A 20,526-nucleotide genomic window follows, 5' to 3' on the forward strand; every position below is an offset into this window, starting at 1 on the left:
CAACTAAATTTATTTAATTTTAAATGCAAATAAAGTATTGAAAAAATTAGTTAAAAATATTCTGAAGGTTTACTTTTATTTGATGTTAGCTGGAGAAAAACATTTAAATGTTATCCTTAAAACAAAACATTGATTGGGTGATCATAATCACGTCTGTATGTTCCAGAGAGACTATCTGTGTGACCATATCTCTATGAGAATCCCCACAGTTAGTTAGGTCCTTGCTCATCACAATGTGTACTCAAACCTGCAGTATCAGCATTTCCCGGTAACTTGAAAGACATGTAGGCTCTCAGGCCCCACCCCAGACTTGCTGGATCACAATCTGCATCATCATCAAATCTCAGATGATTCAACTGAACATTAATGTTTTTAAAGCACTGATTTAGGCCATTAAATAAACTGTCTCTTTTTAATTAGTTTGAAAAAGTACTTTAAAAATAAGATTTTATTTTGCTAGGGCCCTAGACAATTGAACAACTTACTATTCCACAACATAAAATGATTTTAGACCTGGAGGGGTTTTTGAAACCATTTTATCCAATCCTTTGTTTCATAGATTAGGAATCTAAGAGCTCAAAAGACAGAATGGCAGGCCCGAGGTCATAAGCTATTTAATTACAGAGCTGAAATGCAAGCTCGGATGTCTTGGTTTCCAATTCAAACATGGAAAGAAAGCAAGACTGATCTGAAAACAGGCAGTGACATTTCAATTATTTTTACAAGTACTTCATACCAAAAAGAAACAGAAATATATTTCCCATCACTTTGCCTCGCAAACATGTATACAGTTATTTGTTTTCTTGGTTTGTACAATAATTGGGGCAAGCTGTCACATGTATTTAAAGACACACTTTAAAACTGAATTTCTTCTTACACTAGGACTTCTTTTCTGCTAGCTCTGCTCATCTGGACCACTAGTCTTCAATTCTGCTAGTCATTTTAATGCTGGTTTTTTCATCTCTGATGATAGATGAGCTCACTAAATAGGCACACTATTGTGTAAACAATTAGTTACCAGGGATCACGGGAGAAAGGCCCTTTTCAAGACAGAAGAGCACTGGAGAGAGTGGACTGGCTGCTTCTTTTTCAATGATGGGTAACTAGTCCTTGAATATTGCTGAATCAAAGGAAAACCACCAACCCCAGAACCCTCGCGGCAGGTACAGCTGTGCCCTGTTAGGAGAAAGACATTTCGCCAGCACCAAGATGTCACAGTGCCAGTGTGCTGCTGAGGCAGTTGAGATTATGTCATACATGCTGTTTTCAATGCTAATCATTATAAAACATTGACCAGGCAATACATGCAGCAGAAATTTCAAGATGAATAAAGAGTTGTAGAGGAGTAAAGACTGAGAAATTAAGAAAATATTTTTAAAATTTATTTTATTTGATGTTTATTACCAACATAAAAATGGATAAAAATGTACTATGTTACAACTCTAAATTTTCTTTGACACCTAAATCACATATTAAGACTAAGTTAAGCAGCGAAAAAGATGATTAAGCAGCCCCCTAATATCTATTTGAGTTACACCACACCTTCTCTGGAATTTTATCACTGGTCAACTTGATCACCTTACTTCCTGTGAGATTTTAGTATTGGAAGATACATAACTGAGAGACAGAGAAAGAAGAAAGGAGAGGGAGAGAGTAGTGAGGTGGGGAGGAGTAAAATGAAAGCCAGAAGATGTAACCTAATGTGTTTAAACTTAAATAAATATGCAAATATGCAGTTAAATTACATATTTATTCTCCTGTTGTTCTTCTAAAATTGAATTTAACTGATGTGTCATACTCTGTGCATTTTAGAAATGATTTCTAAGTATTAAATTTCTATTTCTGAGCACTCCATTGAATATGGAATACCCACAATAAAAGATATGTAAAATTGCTGAAAAGTACGTACGGAGCTCAGCGCCATAGAACATATTTGTTAGGAAATACGTCCACTGTCTACTGCAAATAAACAATGAAAATTCCTAGGTGACCTTAATGTGCCATGCATACAACATACTGGTAACTATTTTTTTAGATAAGGATATAGGAGCTTCAGGCATGCCAGTATCCTGTCTGTCCCTGGGTTCCTCTGTTTGCACTAAACCTTGCACATTAGCATGAATTCTTTCTCCATCCTACCTCAGTTAAAATAGCATTTCTTTTATCCTCCTCACTTTGTAGTCTGGGAGGCTACCAGCTTATGAGTGGCAACTGCTCACTGAATGGTGCTATGGCTGAAACACAAAATGAATAGTAATGTCAATCACATATAATCTCTCTCAAATACACCTAGAAAGAGGAAGTATAAGGCCTTTCCATGGACATTATTTTGTTATTTTTCTTATTTGTTGTTGTTGTTTTTCCATAAACCAGTTTTTCTTTTTTTTTCTCTAGAGTATACCATGAGACTTTTGTTTTATTTCTCTAGGATGTAGAGATGACAACGTGGTTTTTAGAATTAAGCTACAGAACACAAATGAAAATAAATGAGTGCTGAAGACTTCTCGTTCTTGGAATGTGGAAGAAAAACAGAGGTAAAGAGTACTTCAGGCAAACAATCTAGAAACGTACTATAAGATACAGCGAGCATCCTTCTACACGTATAGCTGAGTCTGCAAAAAAGAGAAATCCCAGCTGATAAGAAATGCAAGGACAGGCCGGGCTCGGTGGCTCATGCCTGCAATCCCAGCACTTTGGGAAGCCCAGGCGGGTGGATCAACTGAGGTTAGGAGTTTGAGAGCAGATTGGTCAACATGGTGAAACTCCGTCTGGCTACTGACACATTTATACATAACAAATTAGCTACAGGCATGGTAGCATGGGTCACCTATAATTCCAGCTACTTGGGAGATCATCTTATTATTATTTTAGACACATCTGTGGCAAAGGACTACATGAATACCATTGTCATTTTTTGAATCCAAACCCTAGGTCCTTGAGCTACAACTAACAATTCTATAGATAGTTCCTGGACAATTTTCTAGACTTGATCTTGCCTTGAACAGATTGGGTACTGTGGTAGGTAGGCTGTCTTCCTTAAATATGCTCATTTCCTAATCAACAAAATCTATGAATATATTTCCTTACATGGCAAAAGGGACTTTGCAGATGTGATTAAATTAAGGAGCTTGTGATGAGGAGGTTGTCTTGGGATTATCCAGGTAGGCCCAACATAATCACCAAGGTCTTTATGAAAGGGGGACATTTGAACCAGAGTCAGAGAAAGAGACATGACGATGGGAGAACAGATTAGAGTGATGCTGCCACAAACAACAAAAAAAAAGAAAAACAAACAACAAAAAAGGCAGCCTTTAGAAGCTGAAAAAGGCAAGGAACTGATTCTTCCTACAGCTCTCAGGAGGAATACAGCCCTGCTGACCAATTTTAAATTTCTGACCTTCAAAACTGTAAGATAATAAAGTTGTGTTGTTGGAAGTCACTAATTGTGGTGGTCTGTTAAAAAAAGAAAAAAAGAAAAAATTGGAAACTACGGAAACTAATACAGATACCTAGCATAAGCTGAATGAAGGGATAAAGGTAAGTTAATTGCAAAGGTTTTTTTTTATTTTTTTGGTTTTTTGTTGTTGTTGTTGTTGTTGTTTTTGGGGATGGTGTCTTGCTCTGTCACCCAGGCTAGAGTGCAGTGGTGCGATCTCAGCTCATTGCAACCTCCACCTCCCAGGTTCAGGCAATTCTCCTGCCTCAGCCTCCTGAGCAGCTGGGCCAACACGCCTGGCTAATTTTTGTATTTTTAGTATAAACGGGGTTTCACCATGTTTGCCAGGCTAATCTTGAGCTCCTCACCTTATGATCCACCCACCTCGGCCTCCCAAAGTGGTGGGATTATAGGCATGAGCCACCACGCCTCGCCACAAAGATTTTTTAATAGCTAATTTTGATAAACACATACAAGTCCACAACTACACAATTCAACAGTACAGACATGTGCTGTCTAATACAGTAGCCACTAGCGACACGTGGCTGTTGAGCACCTATAGGGTGACCAGTTCTAATTGAGACGGGCTTAAAGTGTAAAATACAGAGTGAATTTAGAAAATGTAGTATGAAAAAATGGAAAATATCTCAGTAATGAATTTATAGCAGTTATGTGTTGAAATAGTAATATTTTGGATAGATTGAGTTTAACTAAATATGTTGTTGAAATGGGTTTCACCAATTAATTTTACATTTTTTAATGTGGTTACTAGGATATTTCAAATGACCCATGTGGGAGGTAGAGCAGGATGGCCAACTAGAAGCCTCCATCAATTGTCCTCCTTGCAGAAATATCAAATTGATCAGCTATCCACACAAAAAGCACCTTCATAAGAACCAAAAATCAGCTTATATACCAGCTTGGCCACAGTAGGGTAGAGCACTAAGCAGGCTTTTGGGGTCCCCAGCTTCAGGCCTTGGCTCTAGAACAACATTTCTGGACCTGCCCTGGGCCAGTGGGGAGTCCACTACCCTACAGGCAGTGTCCTAAGCCTGGCAGCAGTCGCCACAGGTTAACCAAACAGCTCTTGGTCACTGAATGAGCATTAGTTGTAGCCGGGCAGTACTCGCTCTGGGCATGGAATGGTGGTGGCCATGGGGAGAGATTCCTCTGCCTGTGGAAAAAGGAGACAAGAGTGGGAAGAACTGGGATTTGTGGTTTTGGTACCAGCTCAGCCTTATTGTAATAGAGAACCAGGCAGATTCCTAAGGGTTCCAGTTCCAGGCTCTGGTTCTAAGACACCATTTCCAGACTTGCCCAAGAAGAGGGGGACCTCGAAGTCACGAAGAAAAGGACTGAAGCCTGGCTAGATTCATCACCTGCTGATTGTAGAATCCTAGGGTCTTGAACAAACTTAGGTGGTAGCCAGGGGCCATGAGCAAGACCCAGTGATGTGTGGGCTTCAGGTCTGACCTAGTGGTGGTGGCCACAGGGGCGTTTGTGTCACCCTTCCCCCAGCACCAGGTTGCTCAGTATAGAAAGAGAGTCTGTTTTGGAGAAAATAAGGGAAGAGAACAAAAGTCTCTGCCTGGTAATCCAGAGAATTATTCCAGATTTTACCCAAGTTCAACAAGGTGATACCTCTATAAGTCTGCAAGAGCCACATCATTACTGGGCTTGCGGTGTTCGCTAATGCAGATGCAGCTGCTGTAACTGAAAACTTAGATCACAACACCCAAGTCCCTTTGAATCCCTGGAAAGCCCTCCCAAAAAGGACAATACAAAAAAGCCCAGACTGTGATGACTAAAATAAATACAAAACTCTTCAATGCCCAGTCACCAGTGAACATCTATAAGCATCAAAAATGTCCAAGAAAATATGAGTTCACTAAACAAAGTAAGGTACCAGTGATCTATCCAGGAAAGACAGAGACCTATAAACCTCTCAGATGGAGAATTCAAAATAGCAATTTTGAAGAATCAAAAAATCAAGATAACGCAAAGAAAGAACTCAGAATCCTATTAAATAAATTCAACAAAGAGATTGAATTAATTTTAAAGAATCGGGCAGAAATTCTGGAGCTGAAAAATGCAGTGGACATATTGAACAATGCATCAGAGTCTCCTAGCAGTGGAATTGATCAAGCAGAAAAAGGAGTTACTGAGCTTAAAGACAGGCTATTTGAAAATACACAGAAGAGACAAAACAAAAAAGAAAGAAAAAAAACTAAAGCATGCCTACAAGATCTGGAAAATAGCCTCAAAACGGCAAATCTAAGAATTATTGGCCTTGAAGCAGAAGTAGAGAGAGTGATTGGGATAGAAAGTTTGTTCGGTTAATAACAGAGAATTTCACCAACCTAGAGAACTATGTTAACGTTCAAGTAGAAGAGGGTTATAGAACACCAAGGAGAATTAATCCAAATAAGACTACAAGACATTAAATAACCAAACTCTCAAAAGTCAAGGATAAATAATCTTAAAAGCACACATACAAAAAAAAAGTGAGATATTTTACCAACATCAGGCCCGTCTTACAAGAAATGCCCTCAGAAATCTTCCAAAGGCACAAAACTCACTGGTAATAGCAGGTTCACAGAAAAACAGAATATTATAACACCATGATTGTGATATATAAACTACTTGAATGGAAAGATTAACAAATGAACCAATCAAAATTAATAAGTACAACTTTTCAAGACTCAGATCATACAAAAGAAAATAGAAATAAGAAAAGTTAAAAAGTAGAGAAAAGTTGTTAAAATGTACAATTTTAATTAGTTTTCCATTTTAATTAGTTTTCCATTTGCCTGTTTGTTAGTTGTTTATTTATGCAATTAGTGTTGTCATCAGGTTAAAATAATCTGTAATAAGATAATATTTGTAAGCCTCATGGTAGCCTCAAATCAAAAACCATACAACAGATGCAGAAAAAATTAAAAGCAAGAAATTAAAACATATCACCAGAGAAAATTTCACTAAAAGGAAAACAGGAAAAATGAAAGAAAGAAGAGAAAACCAAAAAAACAACCAGAAAACAAAGCACAAAATGGCAGGCGCAAGTCCTTACTTATCAATAATAAAACTGAATGTAAAGGTACTAAACTTTCTAATCAAAATACATAGAGTAACTGAGTGGATTTAAAAAAAAAAAAAAAAAAAAGAGAGAGAGAGACCCAATGATCTGTTGCCAACAACAACAACAACAACAAAAAACACACTTCACCTATAAAGACACACAGAGACTGAGAATAAAGGGATATATAAAAATATTCCATGTCAATGGAAATAAAAAAGAGTAGCAATGGTTATTCTTATATCAGAGAAATGAGATTTCAAAACAAAAACTATAAAAGAGACAAAGGTCATTATATATAATGATAATGGGGTCAACTCAGCAAGAGAATATGATAGTTGTAAATATGTATGCACCCAACACTGGAGCACCCAGATACATAAAGCATATATTATTAGAGCTAAAGAGAGAGATAGACCCCAATACAATAACAGCTAAAGACTTTAACACCCCACTTTCAGCATTGGACAGATCATCTAGACAGAAAAATTAACAAAGAGACATCAGACTTAACCTGTACTATAAACCAACTGGCCCTAATAGATATTTACAAAACATTTCACTCCATGGCAGCAGAATATACATTATTCTCAGCACGATAATTATTCTCAAGGATAGATCATATTTTGGGCCACAAAACAGTCTTTAAAAATTAAAAAAAAAATTGATATTGTATCAAGTACCTTCCCTGACCACAATGGAATAAAACTAGAAATCAATAACAAGAGGAATGGTGGAAACTATAAAAATACATGGAAATTAAAATGCTCCTGGACGACCAGTGGATCAATGAAGAACTAAAGAAGAATACTTAAGAACCGGGCACGGTGGTTCACGTCTGTAATCCCAGCACTTTGGGAGGCCAAGGCCAGTGGATGACTTGAGCTCAGGAGTTCAAGACTGGCCTGGGCAACAGAGTGAAACCTCATATCTACAAAAATACAAAAATTAGCAAGACATGGTGACACATGCCTGTAGTCCTAGCTACTCTAGAGGCTGAGGTGGAAGGATGTCTTGAGCCTGGGAGATGGAGTTTGCAGTGAATCGAAAAGCCTCCCATAACAAAAAAAAAAAAAAAAAAAAAGCTGGGACCCAATGGCTTCATGGCTGAATTTTACTAAACAATTTTTAAAGAATTAATACCAATCCTACTGAAACTATTTGGAAAAATAGAGGAGGAGAGAATACTTCTAAACTCATTCTTTTAAGCCAGAATTACACAGATACTGAAACAAGACAGACACAAAAGAAAAAGAAAATTGTAGGTCAAAATCCATAATAAAAATTGATGCAAAATCCTCAACAAAATACTAGCAAGCTGAATTCAACAACACATTAAAAAGATAATTCATCATGACCAAGTGGGATTTATCCCAGGGTTGAAAGGATGGTTCAACATATGCAAATCAATTGATGTGATACATCTTGTCAACTGAATGAAAAACTACAAGATCATTTCAATTGATGCTGGAAAAAACATTTGATACAATTCAACATTCCTTAACGATACAAAGCTTTAAAAAAATTAAGTATAGAAGGGACACACTTCAACAAAATAAAACACATATATGACAGACTCACAGCTAGTATCATACTGAAGGGGGAAAAACAGAAATCCTTTCCTCTAAGATCTGGAACAGGACAAGGATATCCACTTTCACCACTGCTATTCAACATAGTACTAGAAGTACTAACTACAGCAATCAGACAAAAGAGAAAAAACAAAGGGCATCCAAATTGGAAAGGAAAATGTCAAATTATCCTTGTTTGCAGAGGTATGATCTTAGATATGGAAAATCCTAAGGACTTCACCAAAAAAAAAAACCAAAAACAACAACAACAACAACAAAAAACTATTGGAACTGATAAACATATTCAGTAAAGTTGCAGAATACAAAATCAACACACACAAGTCGGTAGCATTTCTATATGCCAATAGCAAACAATCTGAAAAAGAAATCAAGAAAGTGATCCTATGTACAATAACTACAAATAAAATGAAACATCTAGGAATTAATTTAACAAAAAAGTGAAAGATCTCTACAATGAAAACTGTGAAACATTGATGTTACAATGTAAGAAATTGAAGAGGACAGAAAAAAATGAAATGATATTCCATGTTCATGGATTGGAAGAATCAATATTGTTAAAATGTCCATATTGCCCAAAGCAATCTACAGCTTTATTTCAATCCTTCTGAAAATACCAATAACAGTCTTCACAAAAATAGAAAAAACAATTCTTAAACTTATATGGGACCACAAAAGACCCAGAAAAGCCAAAGCTACCCTGGACAAAAAGAGCAAACTTGCAGGAATCACATTACCTGACTTCAAATTATACTACAAAGCTTTAGGAGCCAAAACAGCGTGACACTGGCATAAAAACAGACAAATAGGTGAAAGGAACAGAATAGAGAACCCATAAATGAATCTACACATCTACAAGTCAACTCATTTCCAACAAGGATGCCAAGACCATGCATCGGGGAAAGAATGGTCCCTTCAATAAATAGTGCTGGGGAAACTGGATATTCACAGGTACAAGAATGAGACTAGACCCCTCTCTCATGCCAAATACAAAAATTAAATCAAAATAGATTAAAGACTTAAATCTGATACCTTAAACTATGAAACTACTGCAACAAAAACGTTGGAGAAATTCCCCAGGACTTTGGACTGGATAAAGATTTCTTGAGTGCCCACAAGCACAGGTGACCAAAGCAAGAGTGGACAAATGAGATCTCATCAATTTAAAAAGTTTCTGCACTGCACAGGATACAATCAACAAAGTGAAGAGACAACCTACAGAATTTGAGAATATATTTACAAACTACCCATCTGCCGGGCTATTAACAACCAAAATATATAAGAAGCTCAAACAACTCTAATAGAAAAAAAAAACTAATAATTCAAACAATGGCCAAAAGATATGAATAGACATTTCTCAAAAGACATACAAATTGCAAACAGATATATGAAAATGTGCAATAAAACTTTTATACCAGGTCCAGGGAATAGTAAGAAAGAAATTGATCATCAGAGAAATACAAGTAGAAACTACAATGAGATATTATCTCACCCAGTTCAAATGGTTTTTATCCAAAGATAGCCAATCACAAATGCTGGTGAGGATGTGCAGAAAAGGGAACCTTCGAACACTGTTAGCAGGAATGTAAATTAGTACAGCCACTATGGATAAGAGTTTGGAGGTTTCTCAAAATCTAAAAATACAATTACTATATGATCCAGCAATCCCACTGCTAAGTATTTACCCGGAAGAAAGCAAATCAGTATATCAAAGAGAAATCTGAACTCCCATGTTTATTGCAGCACTATTCACAACAACCAATATTTAAAAGAAGCTGAGTGTTCATTAACAGATGAACTGATAAAGAAAATGGGGTACAAATACACAATGAAGTACTATTCAGCTGTAAAAAAAATAAAAAATGGAGATCCTGTCATTTGCAACAAGATGGTTGGAACTTGAGGTCGTTATGTTAAGTGAAATAAGTCAGGCACAGAGAGACAAATTTCACTTGTTCTCACTTAGCTGTGGGAGCTAAACATGGAAACAATTGAACTTATGGAGATAGAGAGTAGGAAGGAAGGTTAACAGAGTCTGAGAAGGGTAATGAGTGGGATGGGGAATGGAGATGCTTAATCAATATAAAAATACAATTAGAATGATTAAGATCTAGTATTTGGTAGCACAACAGAGTTACTACAACCAACAATAATTAATTAAACATTTAAAAATAACTAAGAGTATAGTTCAATTGTTTGTAACACAAAGAAAGAATAAAGGTGATGGATATCCTGTTTACACTGATATGACTATTATGCATATGACTATATCAAAATATCTCATATGCTCCCTAAGTATATACCTGCTAGGTACACATGAAAATTAAAAATAAATAAAATAAAAAATGACATATTTGACTAGCATTGGTTTTATTTTATATAGTACTGAAGTAAACATTTCCACAATAACTCCATATTTTAGAAATCTTTACAGATTTAGAAATTCAAAATGAGATAGTATAGATATTTAGGACATTTAGCAAATGGTGTTAAACAAATGAGCTCATGTATAATACGTATGTATGTTCTAGATTGGCGTGTGTATGTGGGTATTTTCACATATATTAAAATCACTAAAGTAACCTCTTTTTCTGTGACTTTCCAGTCATTATCAATTTTAAATTCTAATCTTCTTTGAAATTTTGATATAAATATTGACTTTTCAGTCTCTTATTTTGTTCTCTGGATATGGCATTATTTTTCTCTTTTTTGGGCTAAACAAACCTCCACTGGATTAGAATAATGCATCTGAGAGAATAAAGAATGGTTTTGTTCATCTTGGCAAATAATTTGCGTTGATTTAATAATGTTCTCTGTTGAATATATGGCAAGAGAATAAATTGAATACTAACACAAATCAATGAAATAAATCTATTAACTGAATACTAGAAATATTAGGAGATATAAATTTAAGCAAGTCCCTTTATATTCTCAGCTTTTGAACCTCGATAAGTTGGAATATTTCTTAAGTTATATTTCATAATTACCTAAAGCTCATTAAAATCAGCCTAAGTTATTCTTGGTGCTTAGTAAATTGTTTTTATTTTACTTAATTAGGTAAAGTACCAAAAAGCCTACCACATTTTATAATATTGTCAAACTATGTAATTTTTAGTGTGGATCATAAAGAATAAATAAAATTGTATCAGAGAAGAAATAATAAATTGTAGTTGCAATCAAATCACAGTTTTAACCTTGAATAAATGAGAGGTGCATTTGAAAGTCATTTCCATGGCAGCCCATTTGTTGATTAAATTTATCTCATCATGAAAATATAGAGCCACAATTATCATTATTCATATAATGTATGGGAATTCATTCCAAGTGCCACTTCTGTCTCTGTCTCCTATCTGCATTTATTCCAAATGCATTTAAAGGACAATTGTTCCAAAAGGATAACTTAAAAATCAGCTTTCAGGTTCTAATTTTATTTGGAAAATCAGATATGAATCCAAATATCTTTGTCCACAAAATAAGTCCAGCAAAGATGATTTCACCACATTTAAAGTGTCTAAGTCTTAATTGAAATTATTATAAACTTTTGTTCTATTGAACACAAAAAAAGCCTTTCATTTATATTAAAGGTGTTACATATTTTCACTTGCCTCTGTTATAACCACCAGTACCCACTACAAAGCAAATTTGGTCCACAGACCAAAAGAAGATTTTTGAATTGCCAGAGAGTTTTGCTTTTGTTTTTTAACTTGTTTTCATTAGGAAAGCAAGCAATAAAACTTTTATAACAGGTCCAGGGAATAGTAAGTAAGAAATAAAAGTGCATTGGTAAAATAAGAACTCATATATTGAGGATAAAAGGCCAATGGATGAATGTTGGGTTACCATGGTTTTAAAGAAATGGCAGAAAGATAGGGGAACATACAGGAAGGTAAGAAAAAAAGCAGCCTAAAGAGTAGAAAGAAGTCCAGAGCAAAAGGGCCGTGTCACAGAAAACAAAAAGCATAGCAGCGTAACTTTGGGTTGCATACCACAAAGCCATCAAGTAAGATAAGGACTTAAAAGGGTCTATTAGTTATAGAAATTTGAAGATGTTTAGTGACATTCTATTGGCTGAAAGAAATTTTTGTTGGAATTGCAAAGGAGGAAGCCAGATTATGATTAGTATATACAGATACTTGAAAGCTTTCAGAAGAATATTCATCTATACCATGTGTACTTATATAAGGTTTATTATGTTAATTTCCAAAATTACAGCAGCCACAAAATATAATTATTGGCCTTATTTTTCCATCTGCTTCTATCCCATTTTTCTTGTAGAAACACTTTCTGAAAAAAATATCATTGAGCTAGCAACATCTCAATATATTATTTTTATATATCATTTTATATTTTAGACTCTCTCCCTCTTCCTTTCACTAACCTCCCCCATATAAGAGAGCAATGGAGAATTAGGCATAGAAGAGTTAAGGGATATGTGTCACTTGGTGGAAATCTCTATCTTCTAATGGCAATGTAGGTTTTGAATAGCTTTATGAAAACTCAGTAACAGGCTTCTATCAGTTATGAAAAGTCCTGTAATACCGAATACTTGAAATTGGAAATATCTATTTGGAACTTACTATGTTTTAAAACATATTTTGTTTTATCCACGAGAGGAATCTGGAAACAAAGCCATCAATAGCAACAAGCACATCTGTAGACAGACCTTGGTTTGTAAACACCAATTCTCTGTGCAAAGGAATCAAAAATTATCGAAGACCTTATGTCTGCTCTGGCAATATTGAGGTGATACTGGGACATCTTGTTTTGCCAGAAAGAAAGGGAATATCCAAGACTAATTGGAATGTATCAAGGGACACAGACACCGGCTTGAATGGGTTTCTTTTGTGAACATTTTGAGAGTGGAATATCAAAAACTGATGGACTCAGCCAAGCACAGTGGCTCAGGTCTGTAATCCCAGCACTTTGGGAAGCTGAAGCAGGCAGACCACCTGAGGTCAGGAGTTTGGGACTAGCCTGGCCCACATGGTGAAACCCCGTCTCTACTAAAAATACAAAAATTGGCCAGATGTGGTGGCATACATCTGTAATCCAAGCTACTCAGGAGGATGAGGCAGGAGAATTGCTTGAACCCAGGAGGCAGAGGTTGCAGTGAGCCGAGATCGCGCCACTGCACTCCAGCCTGAGTGACAGAGGGTAACTCGGTCTCAAGAAAAAAGAAAAAGAAATTACAGGCTCTAATTGATTGTAAAATATTGGGTAAACAAAAATCCAAGAATGAATAGAGATATTAAAAAATGAGAAGGAAAAGAACTAATTTACCATCATCAAGTAGACTATTTCACCAAGGATTTACTCTGAAAAGTTGATAATTAAAGTAAAATTATCTACTTGGTCTTTATATACAGAAATGAGTTTCCTGTTTGATGAAGAAAATCGCTTTATAGGAGAATGCCAGTAAATATATTGTATTAGTCTATTCTTGCACTGCTCTAAAGAAATACCTGAGACTGAGTAACTTATGAAGAAAAGAGATTTAATTGGCTTATGGTTCTGCAGGTTGTACAAGAAGCATAGCTTCTGGGGAGGGCCTCAGGAAGCTTCCAATTATGGTTGAAGACAAAAGGGGAGCACACTTCACATGGCCAGAGAAGGAGCAAGAGAGCATGAAGGGGCAGGTGGTGCATACTTTTAAACAACCCCATCGCATGAAAACTCACTCACTATCATGAGAACAGTATCAAGCAGTAACAGCACTAAACGATTCATGAGAAATCTACCCCCATCATCCAATCACCTCCCACCAAGCCCCACCTCCAACACTGGGGATTACAATTCAACACGAGATCTGATGGGGACACAGATCCAAACCTTAGCATACATACTATACATAATGTTACAATTGGAAAAAAAATCACAATTTTGCAATTGTAAAGTAATTGATTCAGGCAAGGATCATCAATTGCCACAACTATTAGGAACAAAAAGTTGCTGGAGAAAGAATCCAAAATGCACAATACAAAAAATCATCTCTCTATCTACACAACGCATACACATTTATAAACTGGGGGCGGGGGTCTAAATGTGTGTGTGTATCTTTACAACGGAAATATAGGTTCACATAATCCCCTTAGAGGTGTGACCACATTTAGCACCACTAGTAGTCTCGACAAATGTGTTTAACCAAACGTATTTAAGGCATTAGACCTAATTGTGAATTTACTAAAAATAAAGGTATTACAAAAATATTATTACATGATGCAGAAACAATTAGACATATCTGAAATGTGAAATACTCAACAAAAATACTAATCTGGTCATTTAGAAGAGTCAATTTCGTGGCAAAAAGATGTGAAGGAATGCTTTCTGATTATAAGATACATAATAACCAAGTGCAATATTTGAACCTTGACTATATTGTGATTTGAAGAAAGAAAAGGTAATAAAATATGTTATTATTTTATGATAATTAATTTGAGATAATTGGAGAAGACAAGATGGTCTTACTAAAGTTTTATTGGATAATATCATAAATATTATTTATGGTATTAAATACTATTGAGAAAATACTTTTCTTCGATGTGACACTGATATTATAATTAATGTGGTAGAATACCCTGTCTGAAGCACTTAGGGATGAACTCTCCTAATGTTTCTAATAACTTTTTTATATTAGAAGTATTTTCCAATTGAAACCTTTTATAATAAAGCTGGGGAAATAATTTTTAAATAACTGCTGAAAATTCTTAAATGTATATGCTCATTCCAAATTACTCTCTCTACTTCAGATGCACGTTATCAACTGTCTTTTCAAAATCTCAGCTTATAGAGTGAATAAACATTTCCAGCTTTCCATGGCCAAACATGAGCTCCTGATCTTCCATTCCAATAGATATCTACCTGCAGTATTCCACATCTTATATGATGGGAATTCTTTCATTCCAGTTCCTCATACTAAAATCATGGAAAACACCCCTAACATTGTATTTCTGAAACTCCATTTCCAATATGTCAGGAAATCCTGTTGACCCTAAAGTCAAAATGTATTCAGAATCTCTTTATGTTACCACTCTTGCCCAGCCCATTGTCTCAAACTCTTATTCAAGTTTCTGGAATAGTCTCCTAATTGTCTCATTTCCATCCTTGGCAATTTAGAGTCTATCCTTAACCCAACATCCAGAGACATCCATGTCATGGTTCAGTGGTCCAGAGCTGGCAGGGAAGTTCTGCCACGTAAAACATAAGACTTCACAGTAGTTACATTTGTTGCCATTCCATAGCCAATGAAGGAGAGAAAGTCCAGCAAATAATTTCATGCATCAATTCTTCTCCTATACCATTGGCCAAAATTGGTCACATGGTGACAACTAGCTATAGAAGCAACAGGGAGAGAGTTGTGTTGTTGGATGATAATGAGTCTAGCTAAATATCAAAGTATCTGTTTCTAAAAGAAAGCATGGAAAAGTATAAACTAGGAGCAGTTCTAACTGCAAACCCTCAGTTCATCACTCTGGCCATGTAAGCATCCATGCAGTTACTGCATCCAGCCCCCAATCCAGGATTTTGTGATGTACAATCTTCTTTATCATATCTGAATTTGGCTCTTCAAAACCAAGCAATCTATTGCCTACATGGTAAGATATCTTCTCCTCTATCTTCTAATACATATCGATAGACTAGAAACAAAATAACTATAACAAAGTAAGCATTCAGAAAAAGGTAAGAATGGGATACACAAAGTAGTCAATGTTTCATAGCAGTTATGAAAACCTGATAGAAAGAAATCACAATGACTTCCTACCTTGGCTCTGAGGTAGGTTCCTTGGTCCACCTATCCTGCTCCTCGTGGTTTCTGCTTTCTGGCCATAGCTCTTTTATTCATTGTTCACCATGTCCTCTGCTCTGTCCCCTCGTGATATCCTTCTTTATCATGTATGAACAAATCTGATGTAAGATGAGTTGGAGAATGTTCCCTCTTTGGGATTGGGCAGTCTTCATAGCCCACTTTCTGCCAGTGAAGGTTTGAAGACTCAAGTATTGTTCAGGGATATCACACACTTTTTTGTAGAGGAGGCTTTTGGTTTCGTGGTCAATACAATTCCCACAGAGATTTAGTAGACATCTAATCTCTTTGCTTCCAGTCAGTACAAGTAAAAGGGGGCACATCTAAACATCTCAACAGGTAAAAATCATTAAAACTGCAATATTTCTCCTCATGAAGCCAATTAAAATAATAGAAAGACAATGGATGTCCTTGATCTGACCTTTACATCTGGGTAACTTTAAGCAATAATCTTATCTTTTGCTGTTTGAAACACAGACATCATTAGACTTTTTAACTTTGAAAGGTTCAAAATGTCTAGATATTCCATCACTTTAACTTCCTAGACACAAATAAGCCTTCTTCACCAGCACTCTTCTGAAATCCGTAACCACGTCAAACCTAGACAGGTTTGTCAGTTTCCTTTCTGTAGCCACTTGCTAAACATATGAGGAGCAGCCAGTGTACGGAATCATTCTGAATTTTGTCAACTAATTTTGTCAACTAATTTCCTCAGAGCTACAATCTCAGGAGGACATGATCTGCCTTCCATGCTATGCCAACAACAGTTTTACCAAACATTTTGCCATAGCATAATTACTTTCTCCAGTTTCCTGACTCACAATATTTGTGAATTTTCCATCTGCAACTTTATCCATGTTACACATAATCACTGTTTGCATAATCGCATCCTACTTCCAGGAGTTGTTGTTGTCATTTTTTGTTTGTTTGTTTGTTTTTTTGTTTTTCTTTGAGATGAAGTCTCATTCTGTTGCCCAGGCTGGAGTGCAGTGGCGCGATCTCAGCTCCCTGCAACCTCGGCCTCCTGGGTTTATACCATTCTCCTGCCTCAGCCTCCCGAGTACCTGGGACTACAGGCGTCCACTACCACGCCCAGCTGATTTTTTGTATTTTTAGTAGAGATGGGATTTCATCGTGTTAGCCTGGATGGTGTCAATCTTCTGACCTCATGATCCACCCGCCTCGACCTCCCAAAGTGCTGGGATTACAGGCGTGAGCCACCACGCCCAGCCAATCATGTTTTATTTTAAGGAAATGGTTAAAAATTTGAGATCCAAGAAAAATGTTCCGCCGCCCCCGAAAAAAAAAAAAATACAGTGTTTTAAAAAATAAGAAGAAGAAGAAGAAGAAAAACACTTTTGTCTCTAATATTATAGTTTAGAAGTGAGCAATACAGGACTGGTTCAGAGGGTTTTTACTATACTCTAAGTCTTTACCATTACCAGCTAGCAGCGAGAATAAAATAAGGAGTCTAGAATGCCCATGAGGTTGTACAGATAGTTACTTACACTCACCTAGTACTGATACAGATTTAGTCACGTGGGCACACATGGTGCAATTATGCAACAACAGTAAAAATACCGGCAGCAGAGTGCTCACATACTCACCTAAAATGCTTGATTTCCATTATCAAAAGATGAGAGGGAAACAGTTAATTGATCTTTATCCCAATTAACTTTGTGCCCGTTACTCTACTAGACAATAGAGATATAATAGACAAAAATTGAGCAAGATGTAGTTCCTACTGCTCTGGAGTTACTGAACTTCAGGGAAGGCTGTGTATAACTTCAGGGGCATCCAGGGGAGCACCTCTATATTTTAATAATTGAATGAAACATTAGCTTTTAGGTAAAGTCATTGTCAGCCTTTTAAAAGAGAGATGGATTAAAGATGTGTTCCTGCTAATAAGAGAGAATTCGGCTTTGGGCAAAAAATGGAGAGAAACAAAATGTTGCTAGGAAAGAGGCAAAGGAGCATAGAAAAGAAGAGACATTTGATTGAGGACAAATTAATAAGTGAACAGACATATCTCCACACCTAGAAGAAAGAAATAATTACAAAAGGTACAGTGGACATAGGGTGAATTTATGTCCCGGATTCAAGGAAAGGTAAATTGAAATGAGGGTGCTACTGGATATTTTGTTATTAGGCCGAACTGGCTTTGCCTTTTGTAGTAGATTATTTGTTGTACTATCCAGACATTTTCTTCAGAATCCAGGCATACAATACTACAGCTGTTGAGAGAGTTGATTGCTGGTGGCTCCCAGGTGTGTCCCCTTCCAGACAGTCCCCACCTAACTAAGGGTGCTGCCTCAATTAAATTTACAAGCCCTGTTTAAGGGCTTTGAATAACTCGGGATGCCATAAAACAAATTTGAGACTAAAGAGCCACCCTCACTCCAGAGATTACAGCCACACACTGAGAGTGGGAAGAGACCTCCATTTTAATTACATTGCGACTTAAATTTTCCCTGTGACCAATCAGTCCTGCTTGTCCCACTGCCTTAGAGTTGTTGTTCGTGAATACACCCTCCTATGAGCCTCCTGTATAGAAATCTCAGTTTAGATTCTGTTTCCATGAAACTTGACCTAAAACAACTTTGAGCTTCCCATCTGAGCTGATGTAGGATAACTCATAATGTAGGAACTGAGCTCTATCTACCTCAATTTGAAAACAAGAAGTTCTTTCACACATTCTGTAGTCCTAAAAATGGGTACGCTTTCAGGTGATGGTTCAGTAATATTTTCCCATTAGGATCTCGCATTGTTTTATAGCTTAACACATTTTCAAGGCCACAGTAACCACCAAATTGGGATCTGGCAATAACTAGGCAAGGAGTTCTGGAATTCTACAGCGTTACATTTACAACATACCATGGCAATCATCTAAATTATACCCCTGACAGATGAAGACCCTCACTTCACTTGTGTGATAACTTAGTATACATCACTTACTGGCTTAGCGTTCCTCCCTCTGCTGTCATCTGAAAGTCAGGGATCACGTCGACGTCGTTGTCATAGTCCCAGTTTCTATTCAGTACTTCGCATCTAATATTTTCTTAAAAAATGTTTGTTCATGGAACTTACAAAATCTAAAAGAGAGAGAACTAACGTAAACAAGTTAAAATTGGTGAGCCATTCTAGATTCTAGTTGTCTCCCATATTCAATTAGTGATTCGCATTTTAAATCCTAAGGCCTACATACCCTTGTAATTTGTACGCACCTCTTCCTTTACATTACTACTGCTTTGGTAAAGATGTTCATCATTTTACAATAAAAATATTAAAATAGCTTCCTGAGTGTTCTTCATGACATCACTGTTTTTTTTAATTCAATTTGCTTCATCCATCTTTCACAATGTGGCTGGAGAGGTCATTCTAAAATAAATAAATACATGAGCAAAGAAGTAAATAAGAATATGCAATGGCCCCACTTTATGTGCTTACTATAGGAAGGTCAAGCTTCTCGTTTAATCATTAAGTCTCTAAATACAGTGAGCTCTGCCTGCATCTCCACCATGCCCTCTGTCATGCCCTCTCTTGCACCTGTATCAGGGTCATGCCAACTACCTTCAACCCAAATGTAGCTTTCTTTTTTCTTAGAATTCCCCTCCTTTTCTTTTTCTTTTTTATTTGCTTAATTCCTATTTATCCTGAAACTAAATTGTCATCTATTTTAAGGAGTATTTTCTGATTTTTTTTCTGTTGATATAGAGAATTTAAAAATGTCTTTCATTTTACTGTAGCTTCTTGAAAGATTAAATCATGTGTTTCATAGTTCAATAGTGGGCAAGAAAAAGCAGAAAAATAAAGGTAAGAATAAACCTGTTCTGTTTACTCTTTTATGTAGTCCTAAAAATGCATAAGCTTTCAGGTGACAATGCAGTAATATTTTCCCATTAGGATCTCGCATTATTTTATAGCTTTCAGGTAAAAGTACTTTTATTTGAAGGCTGAGGAAGAGGGTGGGGGTTATAAATGTTGAATGAACCCAAGAAGGAACTCAGAAATTTTAGAACAAAATGTAAACACATACACAACAGGTAAAGGTACTTGATGTAGTACAGATATTATAAGCTTCAAATTAGTTTTTGACCTCCCTCTGTTTGTACATATGTAGTCAGTTCTCATTATTCACAGTAGTTCTGCTCTATAAAGTTGCAGCAAACACTGAATTAGTAAATATTAAACCATTGCTCCTAGGGAAAATATATAATTAAGTTTTTGTTAGCTTCTGGTCACAACATTTTTGTTAATAAACACATAACCTTGTTTTCTATTTGTTTCTGTTTGAAGACACCCTATTTAGTATATATTGTTGATTCAGTAATGTTGACCTCATGGTTAACCGCAGTATAACTCATGCTTGAATTAAGCTTATCTAACACGTTTGTTCTTCTTAGAGCACATCACGTCCCTCTCGCCCTTAAGAACACTAGACAATACTTCAGTGCTACACTCAGGAGCCAGTGAAAACATGAACAAAAAGAACAAAAGTGAGAAATGTGTGGTACTGAATAGACCACAGAAAGTACACTTGTTTACAGTGTGAGAGCTGAAACAAGAAGGTAGAGTATCCTCTTGTTCACTCCCAGCTAGGTACCTGTATCTGGGATGATTCGAC

At 36.2% G+C, this 20,526-nt stretch overlaps 1 long non-coding RNA gene across 2 annotated transcripts in view; it reads right to left on the reverse strand.

Moving 5' to 3' along the window:
- Window positions 1–20,526, reverse strand: part of LOC103882485 — an 89,241-nt gene that overhangs the window by 30,647 nt on the left and 38,068 nt on the right. For both annotated transcript variants that reach the window (XR_004182360.1, XR_644333.4), the window contains exons 2-3: window positions 19,127–19,280; window positions 18,858–18,994 (exon numbers count right to left, since the gene is read on the reverse strand). This is a non-coding gene — a long non-coding RNA (uncharacterized LOC103882485). The remainder of the gene's footprint in view (window positions 1–18,857; window positions 18,995–19,126; window positions 19,281–20,526) is intronic.

The sequence above is a fragment of the Papio anubis genome, chromosome 2, assembly GCF_008728515.1.
Source record: "Papio anubis isolate 15944 chromosome 2, Panubis1.0, whole genome shotgun sequence".
In the NCBI taxonomy this organism is placed as follows: domain Eukaryota; kingdom Metazoa; phylum Chordata; class Mammalia; order Primates; family Cercopithecidae; genus Papio; species Papio anubis.